This window comes from Rattus rattus, chromosome 15 (genome assembly GCF_011064425.1).
Source record: "Rattus rattus isolate New Zealand chromosome 15, Rrattus_CSIRO_v1, whole genome shotgun sequence".
Classification (NCBI taxonomy): Eukaryota; Metazoa; Chordata; class Mammalia; order Rodentia; family Muridae; genus Rattus; species Rattus rattus.
Genome location: NC_046168.1, coordinates 66,608,585 through 66,630,251, shown reverse-complemented (window position 1 = coordinate 66,630,251; position 21,667 = coordinate 66,608,585). Strand labels below are relative to the sequence as shown.

Sequence of the window (21,667 nt, the reverse complement as noted above, 5' to 3'; positions counted from 1 at the left end):
TCACTTCCCAGATGGCTATTTTATTATACGTATGTGTGTGTGTGTGTGTGTGTGTGTGTGTGTATTAGCATGTGCCCTATGTGCCCTCAGAGCCCAGAGGTATGTATTAGATACCCCTAGAGCTGGAGTTACAGAGCTGGAGTTGTGAGCTTTCAATTCAATGTAGGTTCTAGGGAACAAAAATGGACCCAGGTCCTCTGCAAGAGCAGTAAACTACTCTTAAGCCTTGAGCCCTCTTTCCAGCCCCAAGGAATAGTACACTGTACTAGAGAAGTAACAGGCAAAGGAGAGCATGAAGAAGAGAATCTTAGATTCCCTGGGACAAGGGAGTCACGTGTGGAGGTCTAAAGCAGCCATAGAGCCTAGGGAAGCAGTAAGCTAGCAATTCTCTGTGTCAAGAGCCCGAGGCTATCAAAACCCTCACTGTCCTAATCAGATACGTGCTTTGGAAATGATCCCCGTGACCAGCTACTCCAGATTAGACAGTGTTAATCTGCACTAAAACAAGACGGAAGAAAGTTCCTCTCACCTCTGAAAGTAGGATACGGAAGGAGGCCTGCAAGACACGGCATGGCAGGCAGGCCCTCCACAAACCAACACCTTTCCCAGATCACACCACAGGACAGGAGTAAGTCATGAAGACCCCCGTTTCTAGTGTTAAGGGAGCATTCTCCAGCTGAACGTTGTGAGTGTGGACATTCCACACATTACTGAGCTGGCCTTTGGTGTCCCCATCTGTGCACACAGGGCATTTTGTTAGAAGAGGGTGGTTCTTGTTATGTCCACATTACCAAAGGAAGCTAACTTTAAAACCACTTCTTCCATTCAGCAGAAGCAACACTAGCCTTCCACATGCTCCAGACAAACACTTGGCATTGCGTGTACTCCACTCCCTCCTGCCATGCTCCTACCTACTAGCAAGCTATTGGCTTGACTTCACTGTTTCCAGACTTAAAGTCTAATGCTGCCATCTTGCTCCACACCTGGGTAAAACTCAGGTTTCTATCACCCACCATCGGTCCTTTTCTTGGTTTCCTTCTCTCCTCATCATCTGCAGTCCAACTTCAACACAGAAGGCAGCAGATTCTTCCAGAAGGTAATTTAGATGGGATACACCCCTACCCAAAGCTGCCATAGTTCCATTTCTCTCAGTGACAGCCTCAAATCTACCTGCTCTCTCCCATTCATTTCATCCATCCACACTCCCTCTGATCCCACCACAAAGGTTCTCAGAGCTGGACAACATCAGTCACTAAATCCACTTCCTGCAGTGACCACAGGGCGTTCAACCCTTCGATGTCCCATCACCTTACTCTACATAACACCTTTGCTTTGGTTTTTTCATTTTTTGAGACAGAGTTTCCCTGCATAGCCTTGGCTGTTCTGAAATTTCTCAGGCTGGCCTCAAACTCCCAGAGGTCCCCTTGCCTCTCAAAAGCTGGGATCAAAGGCATGTGGCACCATCACCTGGCTATCAATAATACTTTTAAAGAAGGTCTGCTAGGCTGGAGAGATGGCTCAGTGGTTAAGAACACTGACTGCTCTTCCAGAGGTCCTGAGTTTAAATCCCAGCAACCACATGGTGGCTCACAACCACCTGTAATGAGATCTGATGCCCTCTTCTGGTGTGTTTGAAAACAACTACAGTGTACTTATATATAATAAATAAATAAATCTTAAAAAGAAAGTCTAATTACTACTTTTAAAGTGTGTAGCCCTATCTTGCTAGTCCCTTCTGTACATTCCTCTTTTTTTAAAAAAAAAGTTATTCTCTCTCATCCTGTTCCCGTGTATGCATGTTTTAGTGTGTGTGTGTGTGTGTGTGTGTGTGTGTGTGTGTGTGTGGTGTGGTGTGGCTGTAGAGGCCAGAGGTGAACTACATGTGGCTTAATTACTTCCCAACATATTTTATGAGGCAAGGTTTCTCACTGAACCTGGGACTCACTGCCTCAGCCACACTGATTGGCCAGCGAGTCCCAGGGATCTTCCTGAGTCTGCTCACTCTCACTGGTATTACGGCAGGTTGATACCACAGATTCCAGATCTAACTCAGGAGCTCATGTACTTAGCTGATCAGGGATCTTCCTACATCATCAGTTCCCATCCTCTACCAAACTGAAATGCCTACATGGTGTCTCTACTAATGGACATTTCTGGAGGGAAAGACTTTGCTTCTGTCTGTCCATCTCACCCATACCCAGGCCAAGAAAAGACACAATCACAGCAAACACCGGAATATTTGCCCAATAGCTGAAAGGTCACCTTGTTAACCAGGCCTCTTAGCAGCCAGTGTAAAGTCACCAATCCTCGCCTCTTTTCTACCCTTCACAGTACTTCCCCATGGTATTGATCATTAATATTTGGGTAATTTATCTCCCGTGGTATTGGGGATTGAACCCAAGGCCCTGAGTGTGCTGGGCAAGTGCTCTAACACCAAGGTACACATCCTAAAGTGGGTTTTGCTCTCTAGCCACATGGCGCTGAATGTTAGCTGCTATACCCAGAGTGCCTAGGAATGACTAGAAAGGGTGGGTACTCAAATATTTGGAAAGGGAGGGGAAGGAAAAAAAGGAGTGCAGGGGTGAGGGAAAAGGGAGGGAGTAGAAAGGAGAGAGGGAGGAGGAAAAGGAGAAGGGAGGAAAGGGAAGGAGGAATTATCCCTCTATAGTAAAAGATGATAACTGAGTGTTCTACAAATGGAAACAAATACAGGTCATTAACTGGTTCTATCTATAGTAAGAGTGTCTGACGGGTGCTGAGAATTTATTAGGCAATCATTTCAGACCCGTCCACCCCTTCCTATGTTGCTGTAACCAATTCAAAGGGACTATCTGCAATCATGCCAGAACAAGGAACAGACAGGGCACTGGAATGCCATCAAAGAGAGCGTGAGTCACCGAAAATCAGCAATTATTATTATTTGCAGGGCTGCTTTCTTCCAGAGTTTTCTGAACAATGAATGAAATGGGTTGGCGGAGCTTGCTTTCCGGCGTTTTAAACCAGGTGAGTTGACTTTCAGGTTCCATCCAGTTGAGAGATGATATTGCACACTGGGAAAACAAAGGGCCACCCAGGCGCTCTTTCCTTCAGTGTGACTTGTGTGGCATACCACCTACAATGCTAATGATCTCCACAAAGGTACCACCTCAGTTCCTCAGTTAGTTCCTCCTGGGGGCATATATTTGTCTCCATACACCACACAGTGAGGCTCCGCCATTCTAAGGAGTCGTTTTAATGATCTGGCTTAATTATCTTCTCTATGTAGAAAGTACAGCAAGCCAGGTGAAATTAGAATGTGGGGCTGGGGTGGGCCAGTCAGAGAGAGACCAGCTTGTGTTCCGGCAGCCCAGGAGATTGCCAACATTGTTGACAACAGTGAACCTTCTCTTCCCTCTTTATCTTTTCAGAGCTTGCTCTCTACTAACCAGAGTCACTTCGTGTCTTTATAGGTGATCAGGAGAAAGTCATAAGAAAACCAATAGGACTAAAGGCTGGGTTGTAGCTCAGTGCTGGAATATTTGCCTAGAATGAGCAAGGCCCTGGAACGTTACCCAGTAAGCCAAACAGCAAAGGCTCTCTTGTGTGTGTGTGTGTGTGTGTGTGTGTGTGTGTGTGTGTGTGTGTGTGTGTGTGTGCGTGTGTGTTTTCTCATGTAGCCCAGGCTAGCTACAAACTTTCTATATAGCCAAGGATGGCTTTGAACTCTTGATCGTTTTACAGAAGTTACTCAAAAGTCAGGCACCTGCATGTTTCTGAACAAAGCCAGTGGAAAAACCAGTTGGCTTCCCTGACTCCACCTGTGGTCTCTACGTCACCTGCTTTTGTGTGGAAGGTTTCCCAGCTGTTTCCTCTACTTATCTTAGTAGTAAGTGGGGAGCAGAATCCAGTGTGAGAAACTCCCTAGACTTCAGTCTGTTCTGTAACTGCCGGACTCTAGATAAGCCCAAGTGACAATCACGACTCACTCTCATTCCCTCGGAGGAGAGGGACATATGGACAGATTTATAGATGCAGAGACTGCCTCTAGACACTTAACCACCAGACTCAGAATGGTTATAAACCTGGGGGAAAGGAGCTGGGTAGGTGGGGTGAGAAAGATGATACAAAGACATAATTTCCCTTCCCAGCAGCTCGCGCCTTTGAAGGGTGTACCATTGCATGCATTGCTTAGGCTAAACGTTAGACTAGGTGAGGTGACTATGATTTTAGCACTCAGAAGGCTAAAGCAGGAAGACAAATTGAGACTAGCTTTGGCTGAATAGCAAGACATAGGCAGACAGACTGACAGACAGATGGGTATATGGTAGATGGGTAGATGGGTAGAGATAGATAGATAGGTAGATGGGTAGATGGATAAATGTGTAATAGGTGGATATAGATGATAAAGATAGATATAGATAGATTATATATATATATAAAGATAGCTAGATGACAGGTCAATGGTAGATCAAATTTAACCAATCAAAAACAAATAATATAAAGTTAAAAACTAAAGGTCAGAAAATTGCTTTTGTGGGAACACTTCATCAGGAAATGACAAGGGTCACATTTTCACATCTTAACTGAGTGTGCTGACCCGTGAAGAGCTTAGAGCTGCACGGTGACCTCTTCAAAAGAAGGGGACCCTTCAGTCTTAATGTCTGTCTTTGATCTGATGTTAGTTGTTGATTGCTACCTAACAAAATCCCCCTAAAGGAGAACTTCATATGTCAGCTTCAAGGATGCAGGAAGCTGGGCATAGCCCAGGCTGTAGTTAAGATGCTGGCTGGGTTGCAGTCCTGTGAAGATTCAGTCAGGGAGGATCCGATAACAAACTTACTCTCAGGGCTGTTGTTGGGATTCAGTTCCTCATGGACAGCTAGCTGGAGGCCACTCCAGGTCTTTGCCACCTTGCCTTTTCCCTGTGGCAGATAAAATATGGCAGCTGGCTTCTCTCAGACCAAAAAAAAAAAAAAAAAAAAGAAAAAAGAAAAACCAAAGAATTCAAGAAAGAGGAATGGGTTTCTTTGCACAATGTAGCTTCAGAGAAACTGTTAACTCATAAGAGAGACAAGTCAGGGAAGACCCCTATGTCAATGTCCCTTTCTTTATTTTTGGCTAAAATCTATTGTGCAAGTTGGATATGCCCAATCCACATATCTTTATACATTTGTCCCATGATATTGAGAAAAACATGCCCCAAAATATGTCTACTATCTGTCCAAGGTATAACCTTAAACTGAGCATGCTTTGTGCCATACTCCTCAACTGGGCATCTTGGGAATGGGCGACTCTTATGTGAACATGTGTAGGTTCCCTAAGTAAAATCCCTTTCTTCCTTTATTGCTTGGAAGTGCCCCTGTTCTCTCTCGCCTGTTGCCAGCAATAGATGTTTCTCTACTCTTTGACGTCATAGCTGTGCCAGTTGTGACTTCGGATGAACCCAACTGTAAATGGACCATGTTAGATTACAATGTGACCCTCTCCCTTCTGGCCATAGTCTCTTCATGAGGCTGGCTAGCTAGGTTTAACCTCCACTCATTTCAAGATTACTCAGAAACATTAGAAGTCAAGGAAGCATGAGGAAGCAGACTCTTCATCAGGATCCAAATTTGGTCAAGGCAGCTTTCGGGGAGCTAGCCTGAGAGGTCCGGTAGTAAAACAAAACCCAGAGAAATTACATAAGGCTCCTCAGAAGCTTTAGTGGAGCCCAAATATGGTCAAAAGTAGTCTGAGAAGGCTTTTCTGGAACAACTCTAAGAAGTCTAGCAGAAAAAAAGAAAACCACAGAGAAATCACTTCACCCAAGTTGGTTTCCGGAGGTGCAGGGACTCACGGACAGGACTGGGAGGGAGACTGCTGAGAAGTCACGTTTTAAATCTAGGCTCACTTGTAAAATGTGTTCACTTGGTGTTCGCTTTTTAAATCTTAGCAATGTTGGACATGGTGTTAATATTTCATGTCGTGGTAATTAACAATAAAACTCGATTTGTACACTAAAAGGAGATATTTGAGTAAAATGTTGAACTTTCTTTTTCAGCCAAATCGATTATAAAAATTGACATCAGAAGCCAAAGAAGGCTACTAACTCAACCCCATGTTTATGGTTCCCAAAACACAGTGAAGTTTGGGGTTGGAGAGATGGATCAAGTGTTAAAGCACTTGCCACCAAACCTGACAGGCCTGAGTGCCGTTCCTGGGACCCGTGTGAAAGAACTTCCCTGCAAGTTGTCCTTTGGCTTCCACAGGTACACCCTACCCCAACCCCAACCCCCGCTCCCCACGCACACAGGCCAAATAGGTAAACGCAATTTAAAAATTTCACAAGAATGTAAATGTAAATTTGTTCTGGGTAGATATCAATGAGCACAGAGAAAATTTTCTAAAGCTAAGTTGGGAAGACCGGGGTAAATAACCTTTTAAATTACGTACTTGTGGAAGTCCTTGGAAAGGTTAAAAATACGCTCAACATGTTGAAGTTCCTTAGAAAATGTGTAACTTTACCGTGACTGCAAATGCAGCCAAAGGTTTTATAGGACTGGCTGGACTGGACAAGAAGTCGGTGTGGCTGACTCCCAGGTCCCTGTGCACAGCTGTGAAGAATATCCTGTTGTGTGTTTACATATATTCATGCTTCGGGAATTTAACAATTAAAGCTATGATGGGCTGGCTTCCGCTGCAGAGCCAGTGGGAGAAGAAAAACGTCGACTTCTGGGAAGACGTGGGGAGGGGAGGTCACAATGACTTGGCAAAGGGGGATTCTGGAGTTTGCCAGTTCTACTGGAGGCTGCAGGAACTCATCTCCACTCCAGGAAATAGGATTGCTCGATCTGTAGTACTGTCCACAGCTCTCAGGATTTCTTAATTGTTTTTAACCAGAAGGGATTATCTTGTAGAAATAATATTGTAAATAATATGGGGGGGACTGTTTATCTTATGGATGGATTTACACAGGGGGAAGATTTGGGTCTAGATTTCTTTCTGTAGTTCATTTCTCAGCCTGCCCAGGCTCCTTTGCACCCTAAGTGATTAGGAAATGACGTCCAACTAGTCAAGAGCCCAGTCTCAACAGCCACACCCATGATCTTCCATGATTTATACAGATGACAATTTCCTTCTTTTAGCAATGCTTCTTACTTGCAGGGCGTGGTCTGGCCAATGCTGGCTGCCCAGAGGATGGTTTGGGGTCAGCCAGCTCTTTACAGGCTAAAAAACAGGCTTGAAGACTATTCACAGAACCACAGATACGTAGATGTGAATAATCTCCAAGAACATCAGAAAGGAGGTCTTCTGAATACAACCACCTACTTGAAGTCTCCTGGGAAATCTCAGAAAGAGAAGGCACAGGGCATGAGAACTTCTGCCTACTTATTTATACATCTATGTATGTATGTATGATGTATGTATGTATGATGTATACATGTATGCATGTATCTAGCTATCTACATATGTATCTAAATATGTATATATACATGTATGTTTGTATGTAGCTATCTACACATATATGTAGCCTACATATATATATGTGTGTGTGTGTATGTGTACACATGCATATATGTATCTAACTAGCTACATATGTATCTATTTTTAGATGTTATGTATCTAGCTATCTACATGCATTCATGTAATCCACTATCTACTGTCTGTCTATCTATCTATCCATCTACCTATCTACCTATCTACCTATCTATCTATCTATCTATCTATCTATCTATCTATCTACCTACCTACCTATCTATCTATCTATCTACCTACTTACCTTCCTACCTATCCATCTATCCATCCATCCATCCATCCATCCATCCATCCATCCATCCATCCATCCTTCAGTTTGGTTTTGGTTTTGTGAGATAGAGTTTCATGCAGCCCAAGCTGGCTTCAAACTATGTGGTTGGATTTGAATTCCTTATCCTCCTCCCACTCTCTACCTTCCAAGTACTCAGATTATAGGCATAAAACATGATTATGTCCAGTGACTTCAGTTTTATTTTACTTATTTTAAAAATTATTAGTGTGTGTGTGTGTGTTGGTGGAGGTAGTACGTGTGCCATGGACATGTGTCTCCTTCTGCCATGGGCATCCCGGGGATCAAACTCAGGTCTTCAGCAAATATTTCACCCACTGAGTCAGTCATCTGACTAGCCCCCAATCTCTTCCATTGTAGAAGCTCTTATGTGACTTCAAGGGACAATTGGCTAGACTGGGCTCCTGGCTTCCTTAATTGAGATAGGATGTGAATCTTGGTCTTGTCGATATATGAGCAACTGTGTTGACTCCTACAACTGGACTGGGTCCATCTGGAGACTTTTGGTCAGTTTGGTCCATACTACAAAGTAGTTAAAACCATCAGACAGTGGCAGTGACAGAGCGAAAGAGTACAGCTTGGGAGGGGACTCCTTTCGCTGGAGCACAGCTTGGGTGGGGACTCCTTTCACTGGAGCACTCAGTGAAGAATATACAGAAATGACCCTTGGGCCACAAGTCTGTGAGAAGGCGCCACGCTGACAAAGAGAGTCTCAGGCAATAAAGCAGCAGTATGAAAGTCCTGTACAGGAAGTGATTTGTCATGATCCAGATTGAAGCTGCCTAGCTAGGAAAAGGGACGGGACAGGAGAAGGCTGAGCAAGCACAGGAGAGGAGGCAGCCATCCCTATCCTACAATGTTAAAAGGTTTACATCTAGGGGTACGAAAGTCCCAGGATCTGACTAGTCTAGTTGGAGGGAGCAGGGTGAAATGTGTGTGTCCATTAGGATGCTATTGGAATAACTCCAGGTAGGAAGGAGGCTGGCTTGAACTGAGCAGGTGACAATAGACAAAGTAATCTACTGGTCTGTGGACCATTTGGACATACATAGAAGCTGCAGAGGACATTGGGCTGTAAAGGGAATTAGGGCGTAGTTCAGAATAATCCAAGTCAAATCCAAGTCCAGGTTCAGGATGACCTAAGTATAGGCTAGAGAGTTATTATCTTCCAAAATTGTCAGAGTTCAATTCTCTGTAGGCAAGGATGGCTCATCACCATTATCACCTTGACGAGACTTAGAAACACCATGGAGACACACCTCTGGGCACGAGTGTTATGGTGTTTCCAGAAAGATTTCACTGAAAAGGGAAGATGCACGCTGAACATGGGATGCACCACTCCATGGGTTGAGGTCCAAGGGCAAAAGCAAGCGAGTACTACCATTTCTTTGTCTCTCTCTGTTTTCTGTCCCTCGGGACAGTGTCACTAGCTACCTCACAGTTCTAGACCATGCCTTCCCTGGCATGCTGGAAAAATTATGAGCAAAATTAACCCTTTCCTCTCCCTTAAGTTGCCTGTTGGCAGGTTCAACGAGGCCAAGAATAGTAGCAAGAAATTGTCTGGGACTATCCTAGGAACCATAATACTATAAGAGAATTCCTACATGTAGGCCAGAATAAAAATTCTCAACCCAATGCCACTGTCATTTTGGTCATTTTGAACAGGATACTTTACTGTTGGGGACACAGGGTGTCCATACACTACAGAATGTTTTCCAGTACTGTGGTCTCTACCATTAGAGACTAGACACATACCCTGAGTTGCGACATCCTCAGTCACAACTTGAGGGCAAAATGACTCAGATTAGGTTGGAGACATGATACCAAATATCCTTGATGAACCAGCACCTGTCCTCAATCTAAAAACAAAACAAAACAAAACAAACAAACGAAAAAAAAAAATCAAAGCAACAAAAACCACAGCAAAATCAGAGTTATACAAGTCACCCCAATGTTCTTATGTTTTGGTTTTATGGACAAGCACATTAAATTGATTGACTCAATCCAGAACAAGTACTGAACTTTTTACTTTGCCCCATTCCATTAGTGTTCAACAAGTCCCAAGATAATTGTATGATCTTAAAATTCATGGTACCTCGTCTTCGGATAGTATCACACTCATACCCGTGAGAGAATAAGGCTGTTTTTAACCCCTGCTTGCAAATGATTCATAGTTCAGAATTACAGAATGATCTAAGAATGTCCAAGTCCTATTTCTAAAGAGATACGCAACCTATAGACCAAGATGTCAAAAGAACCCAATTTTCCAAAGTAGGCACCAACTTTGGAAACAGAGGAAAGGGAAGAATAAGCAGCCATGTTGTGGCATTTACACAGCACAGCAATTGGAGTCACAGGCTGTTCTGGGCTGAGCAATGTAGGTGCCGGAGATCAGACTTGGGCTCTCTGGAAGAGCCGTACGTTAACCACTGAGGTACGCCTCCATCCCCTACTAAAACATTTTAATGAGCAAATTCTTTTGCTGCTTCATGTCAGTTATGCCACAACCCCCAGCTGGACGGGTTTAAATGAGTAGGACTCTGAGATTACATCCAGACACAACAAGAACACATTTGTTTAAAAAAAATAAAAACAAAACCCTACTGCTGTCACCTTGAGCAGATGAGTAGCCAGAAAGATCTAACTATGTGTCCCTATGAGCAGGCTAATACCTTTGAAGTATTCACTCAAAGTCTTAACTACCATACATTTTACTGGTTTTTGCCAGTGCTGTTTGGTTGCGTTTTGGTTTCATTATGTAGCCCCAGCTAATTTGCAGCCTCAAACTCACTGCGATCTTCTTATCTTAGCCTCTAGAACTATAAGCACCTACCACATACTCAGCTGGAACTACAAGCACCTACCACAGCCAGTTTTATGCTCTGTCTCTCACCACAATGTAAAAAGGGCACAGAGAGCAGGCCCAAGAGGGTCTTCTAGGGGAGGCTGTTCTTGAAGGATGTGACGGCAACCGCATAGGAAAGAATGTCCCAGTCATCAGGAACAGCATGTGCCAAGACCCTGGCTGGGTAGGAACTTAGTGCCATGTTTGATATCTGTGGAAAGCAATAAGAGTTCAGGGGTAAGGGGGCCCAGATCTGGGAAACATAGATAGAGCAGGGTGGGCCAGAGAGATGGCTCAGTTGTTAAAGGCTGGCCTCACAACTAATAACATAAAATAGAACGGGCCAAGCCAAGTTGTAAAGGGCCTGATAGGAGTCATTAACAGATTTCTAAGTAGAGGTACAGCTCTTGATTTCTGTCTTTGGCCAATAAGCCAAACGAACAGAAGCGAGTCTGGAATAGGGAGGCCCGTGAAGATGCTCCTGCAGGGTCAGTGACAGAGCTTGGACCAGGAAAACAGAGCGGAGTAAAAGACAGAGGGTAGGAACTATCTCTTCTAAATAGACTTTTGGTCTTGATGACAGATTCGATTTGAGGACCTAAGAGATGTTTCTGACAACTCTTGACTTCTGACTCAAATGGCTCAAATGTTACTTGGGCATAGAAGTGGGTTTAAGAGAGGGAGAACCTCACTTCTGGGACACAAGAGCATGGCCAAGGTCACACTTGAAGTGGAGTCACAGGGTGAGGCTGGAGACACATCTTTGGGAAGCATCAAGCCAGCCAGGTTTGAGATCCTCCAAGAACACATCGAGAAAGCCCATGGAAGTAGCACTCCTTGATAATATGGTGCTCCTTGACATTGGCATCAGCCCTGGATTATAGACTTATATTTGTAGAATATACATCTAATGTTAAGCAACAAAGTGCATAAAATGTCTCAGAATAGTTCTCATCTGCAAGGCGTTTCCTTCTACACTGAACTCCTTTCTCCTGAAGCAAGGGTCATTGTTAAGACACTCCAATATCAACCTATTTCACACCTCCTTTGCTCGAAAATTTGATTTGGAATAAAGTCTCACTCTGAAAACCAGGGTAACCTCAAACTTGGGGAAATTCACCTTCCTCTGCCTCCAGAGTTATGGGACCACAAGAATGTACCATCTCAGTGTTTTGTTTATATTTGTTCTTTTTTTTTTTTTCCTCTATCCCTACAGTCCTGTGAACTCCACAGCAAGAAACATCGTGTTTGCTTTGTTCATATAGCTGACCAAGTCTTGAAGTATGGGGTGGGTGTGAACTGTTAGAAGAAATGGCTCCTCTTATAGTCCTGTGTGGATTCCCCATGGATCAACTCCTTACCCATGATTCCTGTGACCCATTCCCTTTTCTGAACACGCTCCTCTCTCACCGTAGCAAACTGGGACCACGCACTGGGGGTAAACAGCTCAGGTTCTCTGACCTAGACCAGATGTACATATTTCGGAGGAATATCTTTAGAATCTCTAACCAGTCACCCCTCAGAGGTTACTGAGTATGCAGGCCTCAGAAACTCAGAGGTCTGCAGCTCACGCTCAGCCAAGGAATTTACCTTTGCCCCTCCCCTCTTCACCTATTCTCATTCTCTCTCTCTCTCTCTCTCTCTCTCTCTCTCTCTCTCTCTCTCTCTCTGTGTGTGTGTGTGTGTGTGTGTGTGTGTGTGATCTGCCCAGACATCCTGTTGCCTTTCAGTTTATGAACTTACATCCATGTTCATATATCTGTGTAGATACTATCTCATCCTCTCAACGACGTCTGACTTGATCTGATGGCTTTATCATAATTTGCCTCTTGTCTGGTCTCTTGGCTTAGGATCTCCCATGCCAGTCTAGTCTAAAAGTAGCAACCACAGTGACCCAGGTCAGATCATACCCCTTCAATGAGTGACATCCTTCACTGTATCTCTAGTAAGGTCAAAGCCAAAGTCCTTACAAAGCCTAGCAGGTCTTTCCCTAGCCCTCCCCTCACAGCTCTCTTCTCACCTTCACACTTCCAGTTTGTTTTCTCACTTGTGTTTACTGAGACAGGTTCCTGCTATACAGTGCAGACAGCTACAGAGTCCTCCTGCCTCAGTCAAATGCAGGCATATAGGCAAGTGGGAAGTTACAGGCAGACATATATATTCATCTGCTCTCTCTCTCTCTCTCTCTCTCTCTCTATCTATCTATCTATCTATCTATCTATCTCCACTCATCAGACAAACCGGGCATTTCTCCTTTAAGACCTCTACCCTGCACACATGCTCCTCACCCATGCTCCTCACCCCGCCTCAGATACACTATTGGTCCTCCTCTCCCCTCTCCACTCAAGTCATGGGTCACCTTGTCAAGGCTCCAGAAAACTCTGCTTTCAATGCAAAGTCATGTCCTTGCTGGCCCATTCTGTTATCTCAGACCACATATCTTGGTGTACAATATATAGTCACCTTGTTTGTTATGTATACGTAGCAACTACTGTCTGTCGCCTCTTGGATTTGAGTTCCTAAAGGACATGTTACTCTGCTAGTTCATTGACACAGGCCAACGCTGGTCAGACAGACCTTCAGGGTGTTGGACTTGTCCATTGATCCAGTGAGGCCTCAATGGGTGCTTGGAATGTTGTACATATTTAAAAAGGCCTCTCTAGGGCATGACATAGGAGATGGGAAGCCCCAATCACAGGAGAACTTCAGGCAATAAAGCCGCGACTCAAGAAATGGGACTAATTCTTCTCTAAAATTTCAGAAGCCTGGCCATATGTCTCCTGTCTTAATAGCCTTGGTCTCAAAGATCTTAAAGATCTAAGACATGTTAGATGCTACACAGATCACTGTAGGGTGCTCTGAGAGTCCCACATTGACTCCTAAATGCTTCACACCTCCATCCATAGCAGAGAGAGCATAAGATGGATGGATGTATAAATGGTCATCATCAAGTCGACTTAAATGATTCTCCCCTTTTCCCCCCTGTGGCTATGATTAACATGAGGTAGGAAAGAGGGATTCTTCTCAGGTAGTATTTGTGGTTGAAGTTTCATCATTTTTATTTTGTTTCACTTACTTTAAAAGAAAATCCTACTCTTTTTTTTTTTTTCTTTTCTTTTTTTTCCAAGTTGGGGACTGAACCCAGGGCCTTGCGCTTGCTAGGCAAGAAAATCCTACTCTTAAAATGTTAAAATTCCCATTTGGACAATTTTCGGGAGGTAGGATGACTACAACCTCATCTGAAATGTTACTATTCTCTAAAGAATACAGCTGTTAGCATGACAGACTGACATTCAGTAGTTCCCTAGGGTAAGCCACACAGAGAAGTGTGTTCTTCCTGTGTGTCTATTGGTTGGGTTTGGTTTTCCTGAGATAGACTTGAATGTAGCCTGAGATATGCAGCTGAAGCTGGCCTTGAACTTGATCTTCCTGCCTCTACCCTCCCAAGTAGTAGGATTACAGGCATGTACCACTACACCAGTAAATACACTTTCCACCCCTACTCCCACCTTATGTTAAGGATTGAGCCCAGGGCACCGTGTGCGCTAGGCAAGCACTCTTCCACCGAGCTGTACCCCATGATGTTGAGTTTTCTGTTTGCTTGCTTGCTTGCTTGTTATTTAGGAAGGCTCTTGCTACATAGCTCAGGCTGGCCTCAAATGTGTGATTCTCCTCCCCTCTCTGCCTCTTGAATGAATTAGATACTCTGGATCATGCCCAACCTGTTTGAGCATCTCCTTAAGGAGAAACAACAGTTGGGAACCCTGCTATGCTTTAGTATACAAATGGTCCTTTGAGACTTTTTTTTTTGAAGGCTGTCCATTCTACCCCAAACCAAAAAAGAACCTGATACTTAAATACTCAATTAAAAGATTTTTTTAAAAAAAAAGTTGAGCCATTGGTGAAGGAAGCCTAGATTCTTTTCTCCATTCAGAACGTTGTCTCCAGCAGACACTTGTGTTCTGTAGAGACTACCTTGTCATGGCGCCACAGAACTTGGACACCCAGGATGACATAGAGTGCAGTCAACCACAGCTCCAAGCGGGCCAGCTGGATGACAACAGCAAATGACCTTCGCTTAGAATGGGTAGCTACAGGTTTCGAGGAGAAGGAAGTGGCTATTATCATACCTGTTTGATAACCTGGATTTTCCCAACAGTTGCTTTGGAGGAAAGCATGTCACTAAATGCTACATGCTCCAGCCTTACTTATGAAGAGAAATTTTTACCAAGCGAGCACTCCAAACCTCATCTGACCAGATACAAACAATCGGAAGCAGCCGTACTCACAAGGGGGGGGCGGCTGCAAATCCAAATCCAATGGATATATCAAGTGTCTAGGTGGGCAAACAAAATGTAGAGGTGGCTAATGGAACATTATTCTCCCTTATAGCAGAAGAAACTTCAGAGGCATGCCATGCTGGGGATAGCCCTGAAGTCACCACGCTGAGAGAAATAAGCTATGACAAAAAGGATAAGTAGGATTAAACTCAACAGCTGGTATCATAGAGTAGTCAGGTTCACATTGACAGTGGAATAGACAGGGTCTCAGGGACAGGGAAGCATGGAGAGAGCTTCTGTGTGAGACACCGAATGACTTTATGGACTAACACTGGTGTTTGCTACATGATAATAAGGATGTATTTAATGCCACTGAACCATACACTGAGCGCAGCTAACATGGCAGGATTTGGCGTTCTCTATACGTTTAACTGCTTTCCTTCTGTCCCCCGAAGTCAGTTTTTGCATCAGAAGATTATCACCAAGGTGACTTTCCCATCGCAAAGTCACTCTGCTACCTGAAGCAGAATGAGAATTTTACCTGGTCCTCGGGCTCTGCATCTGGATGAACACAGCTGCAGGCCACACGTGTGATTCCTGTGAAGAATCGGAAGTTCTAGGAGCTTATTGTCCGCCAGTAATTCAGTCCTCAGAAGACCCACACGCTCCCTCTCCAATGCAAAGACAAGGCTAGTACTTCCCAGCAGACGGTGGAGAGCACCAGTTCCATCTCTGGGAGTGTACATTTAAAGCACTCCCGTCATGCAAGCATTCTTAATGTCCACCTTCTTGTGGTGAGCCGTCTCAGCTCACCAGGTCTCAAGAGGGCAAAGCAAGAATGTGTATACATCGCACTGTATTTTATGGAATAAATCATGGATCCAACGCATGGACACACCTCCCTAGGAGCAAGGTAGACCACTAGGCAGCGCCTGGGGACGATATTTCGTGTCTAAGAAGCACTGCTTGGGATTTTCTGAAGATTAGAAAACTGATTTCAAACACAGCCTACCCTAAATCAAACAAACCTCGACTCTGGTGGAACAAAAGCCACTCAGCAAAGAAATGAAGCCATAAAACAACAGTCCTGTCAATAAAGGGCCGGTCTACCAGGCAAAGGTCAGCCTCCACTTCACTCAGTGTAGAAGCTGGTTCTCCACCATGGTAGGAGGGAGAGAGTAGCCGTCATCACTGAAAGGTACTTAGGGCAATCTTCCCCCCAGGAGTCTAGTCCTTTGTCTAGGAAGACACCTCTGCTATCATGGTCAAGCATTTCTCACACCTTAAAGGCTAGACTTGGAGACTGATGATTAACCAGGCCCAGAGAGCCAGAACCTAAGACCACCCTCTTTCCATGTACAGAGAGGCCAGAGCAGGAGAAAGAACCTGTTCAACAATCTTTTCATATTTATTTCTTTTCAGTGTGTGTGTGTGTGTGTGTGTGTGTGTGTGTGTGTGTGTGTGTGTGTGCACGCGTGCGCTCGCACCATGCATATTGTCCTTTGAGGCCAAAAGAGGGCATCAGATCATTTGAGTAAAGTTACAGATACCTGTGGACCACCATGCCAGTGCTGTGAACCAAACTTGGGTCCTCTGCAAGTGCAGCAAATGCTCTTAACTGGCAATCCATCTCTCCAGTCCCCTGACCAGATTTCTTATCAAAGAAGAAAATCAACTCAAACCCTTAAGAAACCCGACAATCTTCCCTAAAATAGGAAGGGAATCCATTGGCATAATTAATGGAATGTAAGTGAAGGAGGAAGAGAGGGAGGGGAGAGAGGGGGGAGGGAAGGGAGGGAAGAAGGGAGGGGGAGGGAAGGAGGGAGAAAGGGAGGGAGGGAAGAAGAGAGGGGGAGGGGAGGAAGAGAGGGAGGGAGGGAAGGGGAGGGAGGGAGGAGGAGGGGGAGGGGGGGAGGTTGCAATCAAGTTTCACAGCAGCACATACTCAGGCTCCACAGACCATGAGATTCAAACACTACTGAGTATCCAACTGGGGGTAAAGAAGAAGAAGCAGAAGAATGAAAAACAGAAACACAGGGTACAGAAGGCACCATCTTGCTCTAAATGCTCCAAGAGCCTCTGCTGGGCAGGAGGTGGTAGCACCCAGTTGAGAGCATCCAGAGTCCCGTGCCACTGTGACTGACTGAACATATCCTCCTATGGAGGTCAGTTAGCTTCCTAGTCATCCAAGCACCCCAGAACAAGGACGGGGATTTGAAGCCTTAGAAAGGAGCCTTGCTCCTACTCTGAGCACCGATCTTTCTATTTCCAGGTGCAAACGTGCACCGGTGTTTGCCAAACAAATGCTAACATGTAAAATGAATCCTGCATCCTCCACAGAGCACAGGAAAGGCAATGGAGGGGAGCAGTACACACAGAGAATCAACAAAGCAGCTCTACCAATCACCGACCACCTTGTGTTCCACTCTCTTTCCCAGGTGCCCTCCTTTCCCAAGCGCTTCGTTTGAAACTCATTACCTCACACCATTTACAGGCGAGAAGCCTGGCTGCAGAAAGTTCTTTAGGTTATGCAGCTGAGCAACAGTGGAGCCCAGATGCCAACCTGGGTCAGAGGTCAGCATTTCCACCTTACCACTGCTCTGGACTCTGTTCACTGGGACCTGTTATCAAAATAGTCCCCACTGTGGGCAGACCAAATGATAATTTATTCAAAAGCTCAATTGGATCAAAAGTATTAGGAGGCTACTAATCTGCGCCAAAATGTGAGCTGGTAAGTTCCCTGCTTTCTAAGAAGAAAAGTGAGAAAGGAGGCATATATACTACAACCATGTATATTCACACGCGCATTTTTTTCTATAACCTTCCTCCACAAAACTAGGGCCTTACTGACAGAGAGAGCTACAAAAGATCTTATATTTGGTATTGCTTTTAGGTAGGTACCTGAATGGAGTTCAAGAACAACACAGGCGGGGGGCTGGAGAGATGGCTCAGTGGTTAAAAGCACTGACTGATCTTTAGAGGTCCTTAGTGCAAATCCCAGCAACCACATGGTGGCTCACAACCATCTGTAATAAGATCTGATGCCCTCTTCTGATGTGTCTGAAGACAGCTACAGTATAACGTAGACGGTAGGATGGGAAAGGTAAGTCATTTGTGTGTGTGTGTGTGTGTGTGTGTGTGTGTGTGTGTGTGTGTGTGTTAATTATACCTCTTTGCGAAGCAAGTTAATTGTTACACACACACACACACACACACACACAAACACACACACACACGCACGCACACACAAAAAGACGTATCAGCAAACACTGGATCTAATGGGATAATATAAAAATGCCAAAAACTTCACAGGGTACCCAAAGATGCCCCATAAAGGAACTATTCCAGAGAGGTAGATCTAGAAACAGATATAGAGGCAAAAATTTCAAAAGCCTCCAAAATTCTTGAGAAGCCTTAAAGATTGTCTTGGTTGGAGCCCAGGGTAGGATCCGGAATGGACCCAGCCCAGAACGGACCCAGCCCAACATGTACTTGCCCCCCCAAAGAGCCCCTTCCTTTGTATCCAAAGGTTCGAAGGTTTCTTTTACAAGCTAGAATAAAAGAGCGAGGCCAACAGTAGAATTAAAAGCTCTCTAGACTCATAGAGATCACCTGTGGTCCGCATTGCTTCTGGAAAACTAACATAGACTCTAAACTAAAGCGATAATAAAATATTAATATATCAATGTTCCTGTTTACATGGCCAGACTCCAGTATCAAGTAATAATAATGTATAAACACCAAAGGCTTGTCCCTCATGCTGGCTTTTTAAAGTCATGTCAACAGGCTGGAAAAAAAAGCTTCGGGGTTAGCATCTCCCCAGCTCTGCAAAAATTAAGAATTATATAATAAAATTAGCCAGGTGTGGTGGTTAATGCACCGATAATCCCAGCACCTGGGAAGCAAAGGCGGAGTCTCAGGAGTTCAAGGTCACTATCAGCTACATAGCAAGCTTGAGGCCAACATAGCCAAAGGAAATACCACGATCGAGAATGAAAATAAAACTGACATTCTTCTAATAAAGAAATAAAGCAACATTCATACATCTACTACTTGTAAAGGAGACACGTGTTCTCTCCCTTCTCTTCCGGCCTTCCCCACCATAGGGGGTGGGGGGGGAGGAAGAAAGAAAAAAAAGAAAGAAGAAAGAAAGAAAGAAAGAAAGAAAGAAAGAAAGAAAGAAAACTACTAGTATCTATCCCCCTTAACAGATGGGCAAACTGCTGATACAATTAGCAAGATAACTGCTGGACTCGAAAACCAGGTATTTTTACTACTCCTTGCTTTAAAGCAGAAGGGAAGAGAAAAATGGAAACCAGGACAGGTCAACAGTCACATTCCCTCAGCCGCACCAAGAGCCCAATACAGGAAATGAGGCTGAACACGGATCTAGCCATGAACTTGCCTTACGTCCGAAGACTCATCTTTTCACGAAACAATTTTACTTTTCACGAAATCATTCCTTTTTTTTTTGGAGCTGGGGACCGAACTCAGGGCCTTGCGCTTGCTAGGCAAGAAATCATTACTTTAAATCACCGTCTTAGACAGAGAAAGAAAATCCTCTTAGTCCCATCACTAGGAGGTGAAAACAAGTCAACTTGGGTATGAGTCGCCCTTAAAATAAAAATCAGTAGAGTTGGACGGTGGCGGACCTGGAGCGGACACCCGTGATCGAGGTATTGGTTATTAAGTCAGTCGCATGGGTCCCTTTCCCATCTCCTTGGGCCCTTCCCAAAGAACCAGTGAAAATTATCAAAGTGAAACCATTAGAAGATGATCGATGGACGCAGCCGTTACGGAGTCTCTCAAAGCCAAGTACAAGGAAGTGTGTACATAAAGAAAACCATTAGCAGAGCAGTAATTGTAGGCAGGTGTGACTGCTCCCCAGAAATTAATCAGGTAATAACCACTCATCATCTTTTGCACTGTGGATGCATTTATAATAGGGTTTAATAAGGCCTTAACAAAAGGCAGCATTATGAATGGCACTTTAGGCCTAACACAAAGGCGCTGCTTAGACGATGAAAAACCAGAGCTTTGACCTCCTATTTCGTATGGCCTTCCTCTTCTGACATGGGCCTCTATTTACTATCGGTTGAGACCTTGAAACGCATAACCTTTGTAGCTTTTCTTCCTCACGGCTGTGCGCCTTCCTCAGTGGCCAAGTGTCTTTGAGTAGTTCATTGGTATTATCTGGCTTGATTTTCTCCTGTGGCGGGGGCGAGGGGAGAGAAGTTTGAAAGCAACAAACTAGAAAGATGTGAGTAAATCTTTTCTTCACTCCAAAGGGGCAGGCAATCTGGGGAGACTCCACAGAGCTAGGCACCAGAGAAGGGCTTGAAGAATGAACGCCTTAAGGCAGTGCCTGCAGGCTGAGGGGTCCAGTAAGGTTGTGGGAGCTTTTTTTCATTTCCCTGTGTGGTTTCCTCGCCCCGTGCTTCATCCTCTTGGAACCTTGATGCTCTCTCCTCACACAGCAGTCTAGAGATCTGCATTCTGAGCCTCCTGGGGTAGAGACCTACGTGCTTAAAACTCCCTCGGAGAAGCTGGCCAGACGTTTCTTTCACTTTAGGCTGAGAGAGTTGGCCAAGAGAGGAATTAAAGCACTGGCCCTGTTCCACGCCACATCTCCCGCCGCCTGCCGCGTTTTCTTTCAACAAGTGACAGCTACAGGTAGCAAACTGGGGATTAAGGACAGCGGCAGTGCGACAAGAGCTAGTGAATACGACCCCACAGTTACCCGGAAAACTGTTTACCCCTATGATGCCCCCACTCCCTTACAGATGCGCAACGAAGGAGCTGGGGTGGCGGGGGGGACAGAGGGTCTCACCCCCTCCATCCTTCCCAGCAGGTGCGCGGCGGCCAGAAACTCTCCTCCTTGAGGTCATTTTTGGGAGCTCCGAATAGCCTTCTCCCCAAGCCTGTCAGTGGAAGATCCCCAGGTGGTCTTCGCATGACAGCCAGAAACTCACTTCAAAGACTCCCCAATCCGTTCTTGGCTTAACTCTGGAACCTTAACTCCGGACATGTGTGTCACAAACCAACGAAAAAATAAAACAAAACACCCAAAACAAGCTCCCGGGAGATCCCTACGCCGAACAGGTGAAAACCCTAAAGAACTGGGAATCGCTCAGTCTGTCCTTTGCCAACCGTGGACCATGGCGGGGGCAGAGGCTTCCGGCACCACTGCCCCCGTCCCCCAAATACCACTCGTCCAAGTTCGGGAGTCCGAGGGCGCGGACAGCTGCTGCCACCGCACCGCAGATGCGTGGAATCCACTAGCCCGTGGCTCACTCAAGGCAGCCAAGGACTCCTGCCTGACTGGTTAGGTCCTAGAGGTCGGGGAACACCAGCGCCTCGCCCCTCTTACCTGGTGCTCTCTGGGCCCGGGTTTGGGCATCCGCGGGGTGCGCGGCGCTCCGAGGCTCGTCCGAGGCTGGTGCGCACCTGGCCACCTCCCGCCCGGCCTCGGCGCTGCGGCTGCGCTAGCGCTGCATGGCACACGGGGGCTGGCCGGGGGCCCCGGGAAGCCTGTCCAGTTGGCCGCGACTCCTCCGGCTCTCGTGGCTCGCCAAGGGCTCCCCGCCTTTCCCCCGCCCCGCGTCCGTGCGCCCTTCCTAGGCGGCAGCCCTTTTCCCTCCGCTCTGCCCGACCGGACAAACTGGTTTCTCTGCTCCAGGGAGGAGCCTCTCGCCTCCCCCTAGCAGCGGCCGTGGCCGCGTGCGGCTTGGGGACCAGGCTGGAGTTGGGGCCGGGGGC

At 45.6% G+C, this 21,667-nt stretch overlaps 1 protein-coding gene across 1 annotated transcript in view; it reads right to left on the bottom strand.

Moving 5' to 3' along the window:
• Positions 1-21,350, bottom strand: part of Atp8b1 (ATPase phospholipid transporting 8B1) — a 135,545-nt gene extending 114,195 nt beyond the window's left edge. Inside the window, exon 1 of the mRNA XM_032885539.1 lies at positions 21,279-21,350. The gene's annotated coding sequence lies outside the window, so the exon portion shown is untranslated. The remainder of the gene's footprint in view (positions 1-21,278) is intronic.
• Positions 21,351-21,667: the final 317 nt, after the last annotated feature.